General features: G+C 46.7%; 1 protein-coding gene across 2 annotated transcripts in view; it reads left to right on the top strand.

Moving 5' to 3' along the window:
• Positions 1–14,472: 14,472 nt before the first annotated feature.
• The window catches only part of GRIN2B (glutamate ionotropic receptor NMDA type subunit 2B), a 214,028-nt gene continuing 212,002 nt past the window's right edge, over positions 14,473–16,498 (top strand). Inside the window, exons 1-2 of one of the 2 annotated variants that reach the window (XM_068939985.1) lie at positions 14,473–14,487; positions 15,351–15,792. The gene's annotated coding sequence lies outside the window, so the exon portion shown is untranslated. Of the gene's footprint in view, positions 14,488–15,107; positions 15,793–16,498 lie in introns of those variants that run through there. The other variant, XM_009665303.2, reaches the window with a different exon arrangement.

Raw genomic sequence — 16,498 nt, 5'->3', positions numbered from 1 at the left:
CAGTCGACTCAGAGGGAACAGCTTGGATGATCCCAGCCCCAGCAGTGATCCTCACTTTAAAAAGTGTGTTAAAAGGTACTTTAGCTGTCTGGGCTGCTCTAGGACTCCATCCATACCAGAAAGGTATTTCTAGCATGGGAACTCCTGAGCCTATTCCTCTTTTGGGGATGGTTTTAGAGATTGTCTGAGGCAGCCTGGAGAAGCCCTTTCTCAGGCTGTGCTGAATACAGTGAGCACACACCTCACCTCAAGATCTATATCTCCTCTAAGATTTGCTGATTGTAGGCAGCAGGGGCAAGCCTTCATTCCTCCTGAGTGCCTCCCAAGAGTTTATTGCCCCCTTACTTGCCCAAGGTACTTGCTTTAAAACTACAGGACAGTGAGGGCATGGACAGGAATGTCACCTCATGGCTGGAGGAGTTACTTTGTGTGATGCAACAGCCCTGTCAAGGGGAGGGAAAACATGATGCACATGGTGGGTGTTCTCATCATTTGTCTTGGGCTGATGTGGAGGAGCTTTACTCTTGGTATCTAGCATAATTATGAAAAGAGCAGAGAGATAGGACTAGTGTGAGACCAGTGCTAAGCCTCTCCTAGGGTCTCAGCCCCTGGCTCTGGTGAAGTGGTAGGACAGCCTGAAGCAGCTGTTGGGATGTGTAAAGGCCAGTGATTGAACAGGGGATATTTGGAGGTAGAGGTGGGTATGTAAGTGTCCTATAAGGCCTGCTTTGCAGAGATAACTGTGCTATCCCAAGATGCTCTTATCTGTATTTTGGAAGTGTGCATGTAGACCAGGCTAGTCAGTGCACAGTCCAGGGATGGTACAGCTCTGTGTGAGTGATGTGGAGCAATGTCCCGCCTGTCTACAATGTGTGACATTGCCACAGAGGATAGGGAGAAGGGACAGGTGAGGCCTGCAGGAAAGAGGACAAAGAGATAGAAGACTGGTGATCCATGTAATGCAAGGAGGTGCTTGGTGCCCAGGAAAAGACCATTCCTGCTTGGATTTCTTTGGCCTCTGTGCTTGTGTTCACAGTCCGTGAGCATGTGCTGATTAGTTGTGGGCATATTGGCTGATCAGCAATGGCATGAGTGCCTTGGCCAGCGCTTTTGGCTGGTGGGAGAAGGGAAGAGGAATGGACTTGAGTAGATACTAGCTATGGCTGGACAGAATAGATGCTGAGAGACAAAATGGTAGCAGGTGCACTGGCTTTCAAGTTGATCTGTGATGGGTTGCTGCTGTCTGAGGTGGCTGGTTACTTGGAAGATTTGTGTTGCTTGGCAACTCTGTTTTCACTATTCAGCTAGCTATATCTGAGGAGGGGACACTTTGGAGGACACACTGCCACTGGGAGGGCTGGGGGAGGAGGATGTTCATAAAAGCCATGGTCCATGTTGGTTGTGCTTTGCTCAGAGCTGTGTGCTGGAGCAAGTTCTGGGTCTGGTCGTGGCTGTATGCATAGTCCTTCATGGGTTTTGTGTGGGTAGGGAGCTGGTGAGCATCCTGATGCTGTATGAAGATACAGGTGTAGCAGCTGAGGAGGCTGGGCACCCCATCTTGATACCCACCTAGGTTCTGAAGAGATATATGGCTAATAAGAGTGTTGGGACCCTGGAGCATGATGAGAAGGCATGGGCACTGCCACATGACCTTGTGGAGACATTCTGGTGAACACGGGGGCTGTAGTCTGTCCTGCTGAGACAGGCTTTCTCAGAAATTCAGGTTCAAAGACCCTTCAGAGCGTAGTTCTATAGTTCTACAGGATTTGACACAGGACAGTTAAGCAAGAGGGCAGGTTGCCCATAGGGGTTGTGCAGTCTCTTTCCTTGGAGGTTTTCAAGACATGCTAAAGCTCTGCGCAACCTGGTCTGATCTCATTGTTGGCCCTGCATTGAGCAGGAGGTTGGACTCGAGACCTCCTGAGGTCCGTTCCAACCTGAGTTTTCCTGTGATCCTGTGACTTCTTAGGGAGGTGGTGAGCAGAGGCTACTGCACCTCTGTTACTGCACTGAAACATCCACACAGTGCCAAGCCCTTCAGTCAGCACTGTGCTATGTAGACAAAGTATAAGTTTCTAACACTCATGGCTGTCAATAGAAGTTTGAAAAAAAAAAAAAGTCACAGATGCAATGACAGTCAGATATGTTATTAATAATGAAACCAGTTGTTCCTGTTTATCCACCTGAAGGAAGGCAGAGATTACATTCCTTTCATTGCAGCACTTCAGGATACCAAGCAGTTCTGACCTCTGTCGGACTTCAGAAGAACAGCTTTTAAGGAGTTGGTCCTTTCTGATGAAAACTCTGAAACTGGTCTTTTGAGTAGTAACTCCAGGGAATATTTATCATCCATACATATGCTACATGCTTATAATCATACACCTTGAGGACTATCATTATTATCTGAGATTGTGTGATTAGTTATTTCAATGCCATTCAGCTGAGCTATAGCTCCTGGTAGCTGCACAAAAGAGTAATGCAGATCCTGGTGACAAATCGAGGAGCGGGAGAGGCTGTCACCTGTCTGATATTGTTGCTCTGTGGCCCAAGAAGTTAGTCAGTATCAGGGGTCTTCCCAGGCTATTTCCATTAAGGATAAAAACTCTCTCTGCAGGTCAGCTGTATCTTGCGTGTGAATCTATTTATTTACAGAGAGTGTACCTAAAGACTTGTTTCCCTGGGTACTGTAGAAGCAGACAACAACCAGTTTCCTAGCTCATGATTTCCATGGCTGCCTTACCAGTCACCCTTCAAGCCTGAAGATATCTAATTCTGCTCCCCATCAGGGTCATGGTCTTGTGCACCAGTGTCTCAGAAAAGTTGTCCTTTCAGAGCACCAAGTTGTGAAAAGGTATCATCACGTGTAGCAGAGACCTACTCAACATCAGCCTGTCTCCTGCTCCTGGTGACCAGAATGGCCTGATTCAGTTTACTGCCAAGGGCTCTGTCTGAAATATGGCTATTTCAGAGAGTAGTTCATGCAGTCACGTGTGCAGTCCTGCTAACTCTTTTGAAATATAAGTGGGACAATGGCAGCGGAAACTAAACTTTCTTTGTGACAGTTATGGTCCCTTATTCTTTCCTTAGCATGCTCTGATTGTGAGGAAAAAGGCTCAGAGTTTCCATTTCTGGGGACAAAGGATGAAGGAGACATTGGGAATCATCTGGGGAACAGAGAAGAATTTGAATTCATCAGCTAACTGCACTGCCTGGCTGCCTGAACAGGCCAGAAACATGGCATTTTCCAAGGTTATATCTATCCTCTACTGTGGAGCTTGGTATATCTGGAACCAGAGAGTAAGCTAGTTCTTGCCATAAGGTGCTGCCAATGCCCTTTTTGGCAGCTGTTTAGATCTTTGTTCGGATCAAGGCTAACTGGTTTGTCACCAAGCCCTGCCTCTCTGCTTTACAGAGCATCATTTCCAGAAGATGGAGACCAACACTCCTAGAGGGACCGTGTTGTTCTCCACTTCTAGAATGGACAGCAGTGGCAGGCAGAGGGGTTTTGTGTGCATGTGAAGAACTTCTTTTCACATGCTGTGCTGTGAGCTTGCACACATCTCGGACTGCCAGCTTACAACCTCTAAGGCCTCCACTCCAAGGGTGCCAGAGGACAGATTCCTATTGATGGGTAGCAAACCAGTTTGAGGCAGGAAAGTTCATCAGTCGGGTCAGCATAGGATTACTTTGTGTTGCCATGGCACACACCTTTTTCCTTCACGGTGTGCTCCATGGCACTTCATGTCTTATGGTGTCCTGGAGAGATCACTAGCAGTTTCACCCAAAATGAAAATGGGTTTCAAATGAAACCAAAATGAGACCAAATGAGACCAAAATGAAAACCCAAAATGGGTTTTCCAGCTGCTGAAGCTGTGGTTGTACATACTGTGAGCCTGAAGGGAGGGCTCACCATATGAATAAAAAGGGGTCCTATGTCATTATAGTGTCAGGACTGGTGGATGGTTGTGTAAGTTGCTGGAGCCTCTTTATGAGCTTTAACATAGGCAGCATTGGATGTGCACAAGATGCCTACATCTGCAGAAGTTGTCTTTGTAATCTTGGCCAGGTCAGCCTTTTTTCTACTTATGGACAGGAACTTTTGTAGCATGCCACCACCAACCTGTATTGTGAATGATGCCACTTAGCTTGATTCCTATATCCCTTTCCAGGCATCCCTGGCCGTTGCAGACATTTCACTAGGCCTTCAGCTTGTGCTGGACTGCCATAATATGCATGTTCAGTCAGTTACATGTAACAGCATCCTGAGATTTGCTGACCTTTGTTTCCTGTTCTGGAGAACGTAACACAGCGAGGCCAACCAGGAGCTATTCCATGAACACTGGATTTATGAGAACTGGGCAGTCCAACAGGCCTTTGATCAGCTCAACACAACTAGCAGCACTGAGTAATTCCTGGGATGGTGTATGTGACCAGGGCAATAAGGAATATTGTAACATAACTCATAACATAATTGGCAATAGATGGCTTTGCCTGGTCATAAAGGCTGCTCCCTCCAACCATTGTTGTTATCCTCTCCCCAGCTTATATCTTCCCCTCTCTGCAGTCCCTAAGATGCCATCAGGGAACACTATAACTGAGATGCAGACCTCCTCTACTGGTCCTGAAAATATATGAGAAAAGTAGCATCTAGTGATATCATCTTTTTCATGTGTTTTTCCTTCATTAGGTCCTGGAATACCCCTTGTGCCATCTGGGAATGTCTCTGCTGAAACAGTGTCATCTGCTGAGAGTACGCTACAGCCTGACAAAGCTATTGGCAGGAAAAGGCGAGAACACAGGGGCCTGTGGAAGTTCAGTCACATGAGAGAGACAGACCAGTTCAAGAGACAAAATGTACAATGCCATCAGGTATCATGAAAGCACATCATCATCCTTGACCTAGAATAAGGACGTGACCAGCAAGGACATAATAGCCTGCAGGCTTGTTCTTTGTCAGCACGAAAAAGCCTGATAGCAAGGCAAGTCCAAAGCAATGACTCCTGACCGACATAGGGGCTAGGAGCAGAGATGTCCAGATGCTCTTTTGCCACTGCTGCAGGGGGAGAGGAGCAAGCTACAGCTCCACAGGAGCTTTATAGGCTTGCTTCTAAAAGATACAACAAAGGACAAATGGCCTTGTCATAAACAACACAACAGCATAAATGTAGAGGAATGGCATGAAAAGAACACAGAATATAACCATAGTTTTCCCCTTTCTTAGGCAAACCTGTTTGCTAGGCCAGGGGAAGCCAAGATTTTTACTGTGAGCTGTTCGGAGCTGCCCTTCCAAATAAATGTCTCCTTGCTATAATGCCCAGCCTCTGTCCTTGTACTGGGAAAGTTGCTGGAGCGTGACCAAAGCTCTAGGTGGACATTTTCTAAAGATGATGAGGGAAGACGGACAGAACAAGGAGTGCTTTTCTGAAATCAGTGCCTGGTAAGAGATGAGGAAGAGGCGTGTCCTGTGCACAGGAAGAGTTCATGCTTTCTGTTTCCTTACCGTCAGGCCATATAAACACAAACAAGCACATGGGTCCTGGCACTAGGATGTGGGAGAAAGGACAGACTTTGAGGCCTGCTGCAGGATGGAGGCTAGTCATCTGAAAGCAGGCCTTGCTCTCTTGATTCCAAAATCCCTTTAGAGGTGAAAGAGAACTCATGTTTCAGTAAGGCCTGGTCTTGGTCCCAAGTTTATAGCTGCTGTATGACAAAAAATAGCCAGGGCTTAAGACAGGCTGTGGGTAGTGTATACAATCAAGACACTGAGGCTAGAATTTGAGTAAGACCTAACATAAGAGTAAAAATGGGCTGCTGGGATTCAAAGCAGTTGAGTTAAATGTCTTCCATTTCCTTTTGGTAGTAGATTAAAAGAGGCAGCTGAGGTCTACCAGAGGTACTTCACTTATTGCTTCTTCCTAGATGTCTAAGTAAGGGGATGTCTAAGTAAAGAAGAAGGTGACAAGTTTTCTTTAGAATACAGAGCAATCTGACAGAAAACTTAATGCTTCTTAGAGCCAGAGGGCTGAACTGTTGAGTCAGCTGGCTCACTTGGAAACAGCTCAGGCAAAGGAAATCTATCTCCAGTTGCATAAAGTAATTTGCCAAGGCTAGGTATCTTCTATTCAGGAAGGTGTGCTGGTGACAAGGCAGCATGGTCATCTCAGTTTTTGGGGGTGGATATTCTCTCCCCTCTTTGTGAATGTTCAGGATTATCACATGCCTTTAAACCTCTTCCTTTAATCTACAAAATAGATGGGCACAGAAGCAGGTGACCCTCAAACTGCTGGCTCTCAACTGACCATAGACATAATGGTTTTCAGAGCTACTTTCAAGCTCATTAACATCTCTCTTCTGTTTGCCCCTGGGCAAGGAGCTGTCTCAGGGACTACAGATGCATGCTGACATCTTTTTTCACTTAAAAATGTGTCTACAGAAAGCACTTCTTTTAAATTAGATAGTCAGTACAACTGTACAATAAAGGCTGGAGTGAGCACCTAACCCAAATCCTGTGGGACCATCCCCAGCTCGTAAGCTTTTGGCTTGCTGGTGATACGATTCTTACTTCTAGTTCTAAGAATGTTTTCAGACCCATATCTTTGTGTCAGAAAAGTGATCTGCTTTTCTATAGCTAAGGTAATACAGATACTTGTTCAGAATCCTTGTCAGTACAAATAATACTTTCCATCACTGCCATTGCTCTCTCCCCCCCCCCCCCCCAAGCTATTTGCAATAGCATCTACTTCACCTGAAGAGGGACTAAGAGGAGCAGAGAGACTCAGTTCTCTCTGAGAGAACTGAGAGACAAGTTCACCAGCCTTGAACTTTTCTGAAAAAAGCTGCGTCTGTTTGGATGCCATGAGTGACAGTGATTGCTAGAACTACTGCACCAGCAGGAAGCCAGGCTGGTGACACTAACCAGTGCCTCCCACTTTGCCACTTTCCATTTTAAAGTGGATTCACTCATCTGCCTGTAGCACGAGTAATCACACTCTCTTTGGATACAGTGTGGAGGGAGTCAAATCTACCTTTCACAACTCAATGGTGAAACATGCAGAGCAGAGCCATGTCCTCTATGCCTGCTAGTCTCAGACTCCTGGGTCTGGCTGCCTGCTAGCCCTATAATCTTTGTGGACTCCAGCCTAAACAGAGAACTTCCTTTAGTATGTAGAGAGCGGGCAGCCGTCACAGTCTGGCTGCTCCCAGCTTTATTCTTGGCACGGTGCAGTCCTTGGGTATGTACGTGTGTGTATTAAATGGTATCAAAAGAACTGAAATAACTTCCATGCAAGGGAGGGTAGGGGATGCGGGTGGGATTTCTTCTTTGATTTGTATACATCATTTCCCTTTGTTAAGGAGTGAAAGGAACCTCTGGACGAATGGTCTGAATAAGATGGCCATGTGTCTGGGAGAAAAAAAGTAGTGATGCTTCAGTGGCAATATTTTTAGGTTCATGTGGGGCTTAAGCAAAAAGCAAAAATGCATTCTTTAGGAGAAAACCAAATATTTATCCACACTGGTACTACCAGCTTGTGCCTCAGTGGTGACACATGTATATTTTTCAGCGTGAAGGATTTATTTTTTACCCACAGTAACTTCATGTTCTGAGTGAGTTTATAATAGCACTGATTAAGTGTTAGCATTTACTCTGAGGGAAATATCAGCTTTGACGGTATCTATGCTCCTCTTTCCTCCATACACTTTCATCAGTCTCAGGGCTATTTCACTTCACCTGTTCCTTCTATGGAAGGTTCTTCTTGCTGTGGCAACATCTCATTGAAAAAGCATTAAGAATTACACAACTGCATGGGCTGCGTAAGTGAAGGTGAGATGTTCTGGGCAGCTAGAAGAAATTTGTGGAGTAGCAAGTGAAAAGCTGGAAACATCCCAATCCTTCATCTAAACACCATTTGAATGTACTAGGGCTTGCCTGGCACTTAATTAGCATATAGGCCTTCTGTGTAAGAAAAATAATGTGCTTATTTGTGGTAGCACTGATATTATAGTGTTTTGATCCTGCTATAACATACAGAGCAAAGAAGCAGCATGTGGTTAACTATTCTATTGTCTACAACAAATGAAGACAAAAGGTGAAAAATGGGGAGTTTAAGTGACTTTATTTTATTGACCTATATTTTTGTAGTGGGCTGTTTCTCCATTAATAATGGGAGCTGAGAAGCTAAGTTTCTTGGAATGCAACTAGCTGAGCCTTCACCTTTATGTGAATATTGTATTAAAGACAAGACTGGCTAGGTAGAGCCGTGGTATCAGATCCCTCAGGGTGTGTGCAGCAGCTCTCAGTAGCATGAGCAGTAAACTAGATAATTGGCGTGTTGGTTCTCATCCAATAATAATTTATTTCCTGGGAGCAACTTCAAAGCTTAATCCTAGAATTAAATCCCCTATTCCTCCTTGGGATTTTAATTTAGTTTTGAATGCTCTGATGGATCCTCTGCTAGAACATTGAAGATGGCTTTCAGACATAAGGGCGATTTTCCTGGCTGCTGTACACCCTGTGAGGAGAATAGGTGAATGCAGGCACTTTATTGAAGAGAAGCTCTTTACCTTTTCATCACGATAAGCTGGCAAAAGCTACACCTTATCTCTGACTGAAAGCACTTTCCCAGTTTCCTTTAAACCATGAAGGCAATCTGTCTAATCCGTTTTGCAGCTCCTCCAGTAAAGAGAAGAAAGGGTGTCATCACTTCAAGCTGGTAAGGACCAATAAATAAGGTTTTCATCAAGCAGAAAGTTGATTTTTGAGAAAACAGATAATTTGTTTGTCTTGTTAGGGCTGGGACAGGATGGAGATGACTGCCTGGAGGGCCACAGTTTCCCATTCATTGAAGTGTGTCAGGAAACTGCTTTGTTAAGACTAACGAGGTGGGACAAAATCTCTAGCCACTGGAATGATCTTTGTACCCTAGAGGGGGAGGAGAAAGGCTTCTTTTTCAGAGCTGTGCAAGGCAGTCCTTCGGCCTTTTCTCCATGCTTCTGAATGGCACTCCAAAAGGGATGATATAACTGGCTACTGTTTGTACAGTGCTTTGATGGTATACAATACTGTGTCTGATGATAATTACTAGTTATTATTAGATGCTGCAGCTTTGGCAGATAGGTTCTTCAGTCTGTATGTCTATAGGTAGTGGAGCCATACATCATCTTAAAAAAAGTGACAGTGTCAGTTTGAAATCTTGTCCTTGCTTTTGTAGTTTAAAAATAACATATTTTCATTTGAAAGAAAAAACTCCAGTTTCTTATTTCAATGTGTGTGTATTTCACATATAAATGACTGCCCAGGAAAACCAATTTCAGTGGACCTGGCGTTCCACAGTCAAAAGTATAAAAACAAAGTCTATAAAGACCCAGAGAAAGCTATTTCTCCTTTAATCTGCTTCATAGTTTTTTGATTCTACATGACATAAAACCAGTCTGTTAGTTGTTTAGGATTTCTGGGGATGGATTGACCATGGCAGAGACAGTAGGGGATGCTGCAATTATTGCAATGTAAAATGAGAGCTTGGCTAAGTGTGCTAGCATGACAGCTGAAAGAACATGTATATCACTTCAGAGCAAATGCAACAGCGCTCACCATTCTCTTCTGCAGGGCTGCTGGCAGGCTGAGTGTGCTCCAAGATAGGAAACAAGGTGAACGGTGTCCTTGTGTCCAGGCGTCTTTGCAGGAAACTAAGCAGTACTTGCCCACATGGCTACTGGTTCAGTCCTGTTCTAGCTTCTCTTGGTCTTGCAGCCATGTCCGAAAGGAAGGACAAAAGATCTCATGCCAAAATCCAGTCCAGTCCTTCAGCCAGATACTCAAAGCACTGTCAGGTTTGTGTACTTGTTTTTTTGTTTACTTTCCCTTTTTCCCTAACTCTCTGAGAAAATCTTTTCATGCTGATCTTTATGCAGCATGGCATGGCATCTCCTTGTCTGTGGGCCTGCGTGGCCATTGCTATGGTGACCTTCTAAAAGTGTCAGAGGCCCAGTGCCTGAACACTAGGACCTTCCATAGTGTTTCCTCTGCTCGGAGAGTGGGAAGGTCCAGGACATGGACATGGATATATTTTGCTGCTTTATGATTGGAACTGGCCCAAGGCTTGTTGGTGGATACAAGAACGTCTGCAACATGTATAAAGAGACACAGCTTTGCAGCATGCCAACATTGTGATAGGGAAGTGGCATACAGTCATTGCGACACCACAGGAGTAGAGACTATATATGACAGAGCAGCTGGATGGGGCAAGGCACAGAGCGTTATGTAAAAGGAGCTGGAGACCCTGGTTACCATGCTCTGCAGCCCATGTGCACACATCCAAGGAATGCTGTTATAAAAATCTTTTTATGATGTGAATTTTCCAGAGCAATCAATCAATTTCATTGATTACAAGGAATTGTTTTGTTTGGACAAAGCTTTTTTTACACTGATGTAACTGGATCTGTGCTTGTGCAGATGACCCATGAATTGCCAGTCTTTTCCCTTTGCTGCAGACCCTATTTATCTAGGGGAATACTGCACTGGAACTGGCTTCTGATTTTATGAAGTCAGGAGGATATTTACTGAGCATTAAACACACTGTAGTTCCTTCATTGCCTATTAGTGCTGAAGGATGCTGTCCTGTGGTAGCAGAATGGCTCTGCTGCTCTGCATCCTCCCCAACGCTGCCCCTGCCACATCCAGCCCTGGGTGCTTTTGTTGTAAGAACTTTCAGCCACATTCTTTCATCTTAGGCAGCACAAGAATAATACGGCCTTTAATTCAGAGTAAACATGGACACATTTAAAATAAATCCCTCAATTTCTATTACGAATAACACTTAAGTGTTTTTGAATTGAAGAGATGTTTGAAAAAACAATTTCCCATCAGGGATGCTATTTGTTTCATTTTATGCGGTTCATTCATCTTAGTTGATTGGAAAAAAATAAAAGCCAATCCCAGCTAGTCAGAGTAAACGCCGTCATAGTACTACTGTGCTGGAGATTTTGTAACAGTTTTTTTTTTTTTTGTCCTACCTCCACACCCATTATTTGCAACAAATTTTGCATCTTAATATAAAAGTAATTTGAGGTTTAGAGGCTGTGCAGAATCTGTAGAAGATACTCTGAAGTAACTGGCAGTTCTGTGTGCATGATTGCAGACTTGTAAGAGAGCCTGATTTCTTTGGTCAGGGGGAGATGGCCATCTTTCTCTGAAAAAGGTATCAAATTAGACACTCAAAGCCCTAATCATACTAGAGAACTTGACCTTTATTATTTAGTTAAGAGAGAATTATACACACACATGTGTATAATATGTTTAGATAATATGTACATAGAGATCTATTACATAGAAAGGCAACTAGCCTTATCCTTAAAAGCGAATGATACAAAAGACTTCCATGTTCTACCTAACTGTGGAGTTGTATAGTTTTAGAAAGAAAATCTGCTGTTGATGAACTCCGTCTTAAGGTCACAAGGAATGGTAGTCTAAAATATTGCTGACTTGCTTAAAATAATTGCAGCTCTTCTATTCTGATTCATAGGCCCCTTTTCAGAAATTGTTACTAAGATATTTCTTAGCCCTCCATTTTGTGTCTGTGATTTCCACTGATAAAGTAATATATTGGATGAAAACCATTCCCTCTTGTTTCCATCAAGCTCCTTCTTCACTTGTTTCATTTAAAAGAATGCAGGAGGATCTGTGGGGGCAACACCTAGACTCCCGGCAGGGACAGATACACAAACACAAGGCACACTATGGTGGATATTGACCGTTTATTACCTCTGCATCTGAGCAGGGGTTCCCCAGCGATTTCCTGATCGAGGCAGTAATGGAGCAGGAGAGTCCCTGGCACCGCTGAGCATCAGTCCATGGTGAGGAACGCTGGTGGGGGGGGAGGGGGCACTAAGTGAGGTTTTTATGGACTACACACATGCCCAGTAAGCATACTGAGCTCATTGCTAATCTTGATTCAAAGCCCAGGTGTAGCACCACACTGGCATGGGCTCAGCTACGTGACTATGGGTCAGCCTGCCCTGTAGATGCCCCTTTTCCCATGGAACGGTCCTGGCTAGCTTCCGCTGCCTATCTCCTCGACAGTCTTCCACATTTCCCATACAATCTGCATAGTCCTAGTTTATTCCTTCTTGCCATACAGAAAAGAAAAACATCCTTTGGCCAAATCCCATCTGCTATTCTTGTATCACTATTATCGTCGAAAGGAATGGGAAAGTCATATGACTAATCTCTTCAGCTATTAGCAACTCCTGTATGTAAGTATCATTCTACATTTCTTCCCTCCAACTGTTCTGAGATAATTTCAGATTATTTCAGGCTTTGACTAAAATGTCTTCCTTTTTTACTGAAATTAGAATGAAAAAGATCAAAGTCACTTTCTTCAAGCATGCCTAAAAATGTTAGGAGAATCTTTTTAACAAAGCAAACCTTACCAACACCCTCAGAAAAATCCTCACTGCCAAAATTAAAATCTTGGTGCATCCTTTTGGATGAGGAGCTCAAACACACATAGGTGTTGCTAGTGGTCACAGCACAGCTACATGAAAGATACCACTGTACACCTAGTGTACATGGGTATAGCAACACATTCATGCTCCAAACGCTCATGGATATGTGGATGTGATGCTGCAGCCATGTTGCTATCCATAATCTCTCCTACAGACCAGCAAATCCTGTCTGAACCGTGTGAATTCTGAGGTATAAATTGTCAGGGACTGAAAGAGGATCCAGAGCTGCCATGGTGCTTTCATGTGGCCTTTCTCCCTCAGAAACCTTGTCCATGCTAGGGTGGACCTTTGCCTCATCAATATTTTGCCCTGCAGAGCCAGGGCTATCGTCCTGCAGAAACCTGCAAGGAAGTGACAGCACTGTGTCACAGAGGGCTTGGCTGCTCGTCACAGCATGGCTCTTTGGCATGTGGGGTAGGTGGGGGCTACTGCACTTTCCTGGAAAGGTGCTTTCTGTGAGAGGCAGACGAAGGTTGGACAACGCAGCCCAGATGAGCACCGAAGCAGAGCCCACGCTGTTGGGCCTAGGCTCTGCTTTCCTGCGCGAAGGAGCATGGTTGGCCGGGCAGTATGGGGAAGGCTTTCCCCACAGCCCTTGTCGCTTGGGGGCGGGTCACAAAGGCCTGGCTGAGCCCTTACTAGCTACTGTATCGAGACCCAGCCTGTGGCAGTGTGAGCCTTTGCAACCCCAGCACGACTACGTGGCCTTAAGGGCATACTTGGCACATCCACCCTGGGAGGGCTCTGCCTTGCTACGGCCTCCAGCTTGCGTGGGTTTGGGGCAGGCTTCCTCCAAGACCATGCTGCAGTGCCACAGAGGGCAGGTGGGGGCTTTCTGCTCTTCTCAGGCCACTCGGAGGGAAACCCAGGTGTGGGAGGGACAAGGACGGGGCTGCAGCTGCAGGACCCTGCTGTGGAGGGCACTGCAGGGGTGAGGCCGAGAGCACCCCGGGAAGCACAGGCACAGGCTGCCCTGGGCAGGCAGGGCAGTGCAGGCAGGGAGGTGTGCGCAAACGCACTTTGCTTTCGTTCAGAGTAATTTCACATTGCTTAGCTTCCAGAGGACTCTGAGAACAGCAATTAAAGCACTGGGCTTAATTGTGGAGTATCCAATTTGGATATTAGCGTTATCTCCGCTCTCACTCCCTTCTTTTAGTTCAGATCCAATTCCATTGCCTGTCTCCTGGCTGGGCGCCTCTTTCTTTCTATTTTTTTTATTATTATTATTACTATTTTATGATTACTGTTAATATTTTATTATTTTTTTTCTTAAGCATTCCTTTTAGTCTGTTGCTTCCAACAACGCGGCTCACCAGCGGCCGCTCCCCGCGGCTGCTTTTGCTGGGACTGAGCTGGGGGCCGGGCCCCACTGAGCCCTGGGTGCTCCCTGCGGGGCCGGCGCTGAGCCAGCGCGGGGCTGCGTGGGGCTGCGCAGGGCTTGTCCTGCTGCTGCGGCTCGAGCCCGGCTCAGCGCCCGGGGACGGGCTCCCCCTTTGCCCCCGCTGGGTGTCGGAGGCTGAGATCTGCCTCCCCCCGCCCCGGCGGGTGGGTGGTTAACCCCCCCCCCCGGTTCCCATCAGGGTCTCTCCTCTCTCTCTTGCCCCCCCCCCCCCATTTCCCCAATGTTCACTTGCCAAGCGTCCCCCACCCCACCGCCTAAGGCTTTATCCCCAACCCCAGCCTCCTCCCCACCATTTTCCTCATGTATATTACATTATTATTAATCATTAAGCTGCTGTATTAATTCACCTTCCTGTGTTTTCTCCACCTCCGGGAAGCCTTCTCAGGGATTTAATGTTGCAGAGGATTTTCAAGGATATATTTTTAGGGTGACGCTCTGAACACTTCCCCCCGCATCTCCGACCCTGGCAGTATCGGAGAAGAGACTGAAGAAGTTGAGCATGTCTGAGGTGGATCAGCCTTGCAGGGAGAGAGGGGGGCAGTAGCTGCTCAGAGCAGCGCGAGCGCTTGAAGCAGGATTTACTGGTATGTATGTGGGTCTGTATTTTATGACAGCTCTAAGTGTTGAATTGTTTCTCGTGCGAGATGGGAGGGAGGGAAGAAAAAAAAAAACTACCTGAGAGTTCATTAAATAAATGCCTGCATAGCTATAAACCCTGTCCACGTTATGTTGAAGGTGGCGGTGGGGGAACCCAAACTGACAGCCCACACCTTAAAAAACAAACAAAAAAACCCCCAAAAACCCAACCCAAGCCCCGGGGAGCCAATGGATGCGTTCACCGGGCTGACTGTATGGCCGCGGATAGCGACCCGCCCCCCCCCCCCCCAAAACCAGCCACGCTGCAGGCGAAACGAGCCCCCCTCCCCACCCCCCTTCCCCGGCGACAGCAGCTCGCGCGTGTGCGCGCGCGCGTGTGTGTGTGTGTGTGTGTGTGCGCGCGTGTGCGCGGCGAGCGCGGGGCGCGCTCCACGCTGCCCGCGGAGCCGGAGCGCGGCGGGCAGGGGCGGCAGCGGCGCCGGCGGCACCGCAGAGGGGTGGGCACGGCCCTCGCCAGCCCCTTCGGGGGCTGTTCCCGGGGGTGGGCGAGCGGCTCGGCGTGCGTGGGGAGGGGGCGCCGGGGCTCGCCTTCTGCCGGCACTTCACATCGCGCCCGCTCTCCCGTCTCGCATGCATGCCTACCCCAGGAATGGTGTAGTCAGCCCGTATCTGAATTATTTATAGACTCGTGCCAGCTGTTTTTTTTTTTTTTTGATTCCGCTTGTGTGCACTGTTGGGAAATGCGTTTTTCCTCTCTTTCTTCTCAATATATTAATGTCTTTGTTGGGGAGCGGTTTTTATCCCCTTCAGATCCCTCTAATACAAAATTGATGCTTATTTTTCCCTTCAGGAAGGGGACGCTTTGAGGATAATCATGCTTCACAGAAGAACAGCACCGACCTCCCGTTGCTTTAAACACAACCTCCTCTACTAGTGCTCCAGGAGGAAGAAAAAAAAAAAGAATAATTATAAGAATAATCATTTAAAAAGGCGAAAGGAATGCTTACTCTGGAACCTGCATTTGACGATCCTCACCACATGCGCTGAATATCCTCTGAAGTGATTCTCTCCTGCTTTTGAATTTGCACTGCTTCAAGACGCAAGATTGCCACAAAGAATTCTCTATTTTTTTTACAGCCAAATAGGATTTTTTAAAAGTCATTCCCCCACATTTGCCCCCCGACCCTTATTCTTCTTATGTGGATATGCAAGCAAGAAGAGGAGACTGGACATTCCCAACATGCTCTCTCCCTTGATCTGTCCGTCTAGAGGTTCTGCTTCTACAAACCAAGGTAGGGAAATTCCTGTTTCTGTGGTTTTGGTGGCAGCTCATTTTTATACATGGGTTTGCCCAGGGAAGGCTACTCACGGTAGAACAAAAGGTTTAGGGATGCTGCTTTTAGAAGCAGATCGGGGGGGGGGGGGGGGAAGAGGAAACATTCACCAGACATGTTGATTCCCTCCTGGCTCATCAAATAGGACATGAAGAGAAGGCAAGAGAGATGCTTCGAGGTACATACTGTGTCCGTGAGTGAGGGGAAAGTCCCTGGTGATTTTTTGGGGGGAGGGGGGATTGGAGTGAGGGGCAACACGGAAGGCGGAACAAGGCTTTGGTGAGGGGGGAAAAATGAAGACAATTCCCATCTATCCATCCATTCGTCCGCAAACCTCCCTTCGCTGGTCCAGCGGCTCCTTGTCACGCTTTGGTGTGGAAATAGAGCTCATGAGGAATAACAGAACGTAGAAACCTGCTTGTTGCCGAGGAGGGTGGTGCATTACTTAAAACCCACTCCGGCCTCTCGATCACGAGCGGCCTAATGCAGGGGCCGGGGCCGCCCCGGCGCCGCGGCAGGAGCCAGCTCCGCGCCGGGGCGAGCGCGCCTGCTTGCGTGGAGGTGAAGGGCTATTTTAAGTCCAAGCACGTCAAGAGACTTCATCTAAACCTACGAGGTGCTGTATTCAGACAACTTCACGGGTTTTAATTTATCCCCCGTCGCC

Source organism: Struthio camelus, chromosome 1, assembly GCF_040807025.1.
Source record: "Struthio camelus isolate bStrCam1 chromosome 1, bStrCam1.hap1, whole genome shotgun sequence".
NCBI classification, from domain to species: Eukaryota; Metazoa; Chordata; class Aves; order Struthioniformes; family Struthionidae; genus Struthio; species Struthio camelus.
This window is presented reverse-complemented; position numbering and strand designations above follow the sequence as displayed.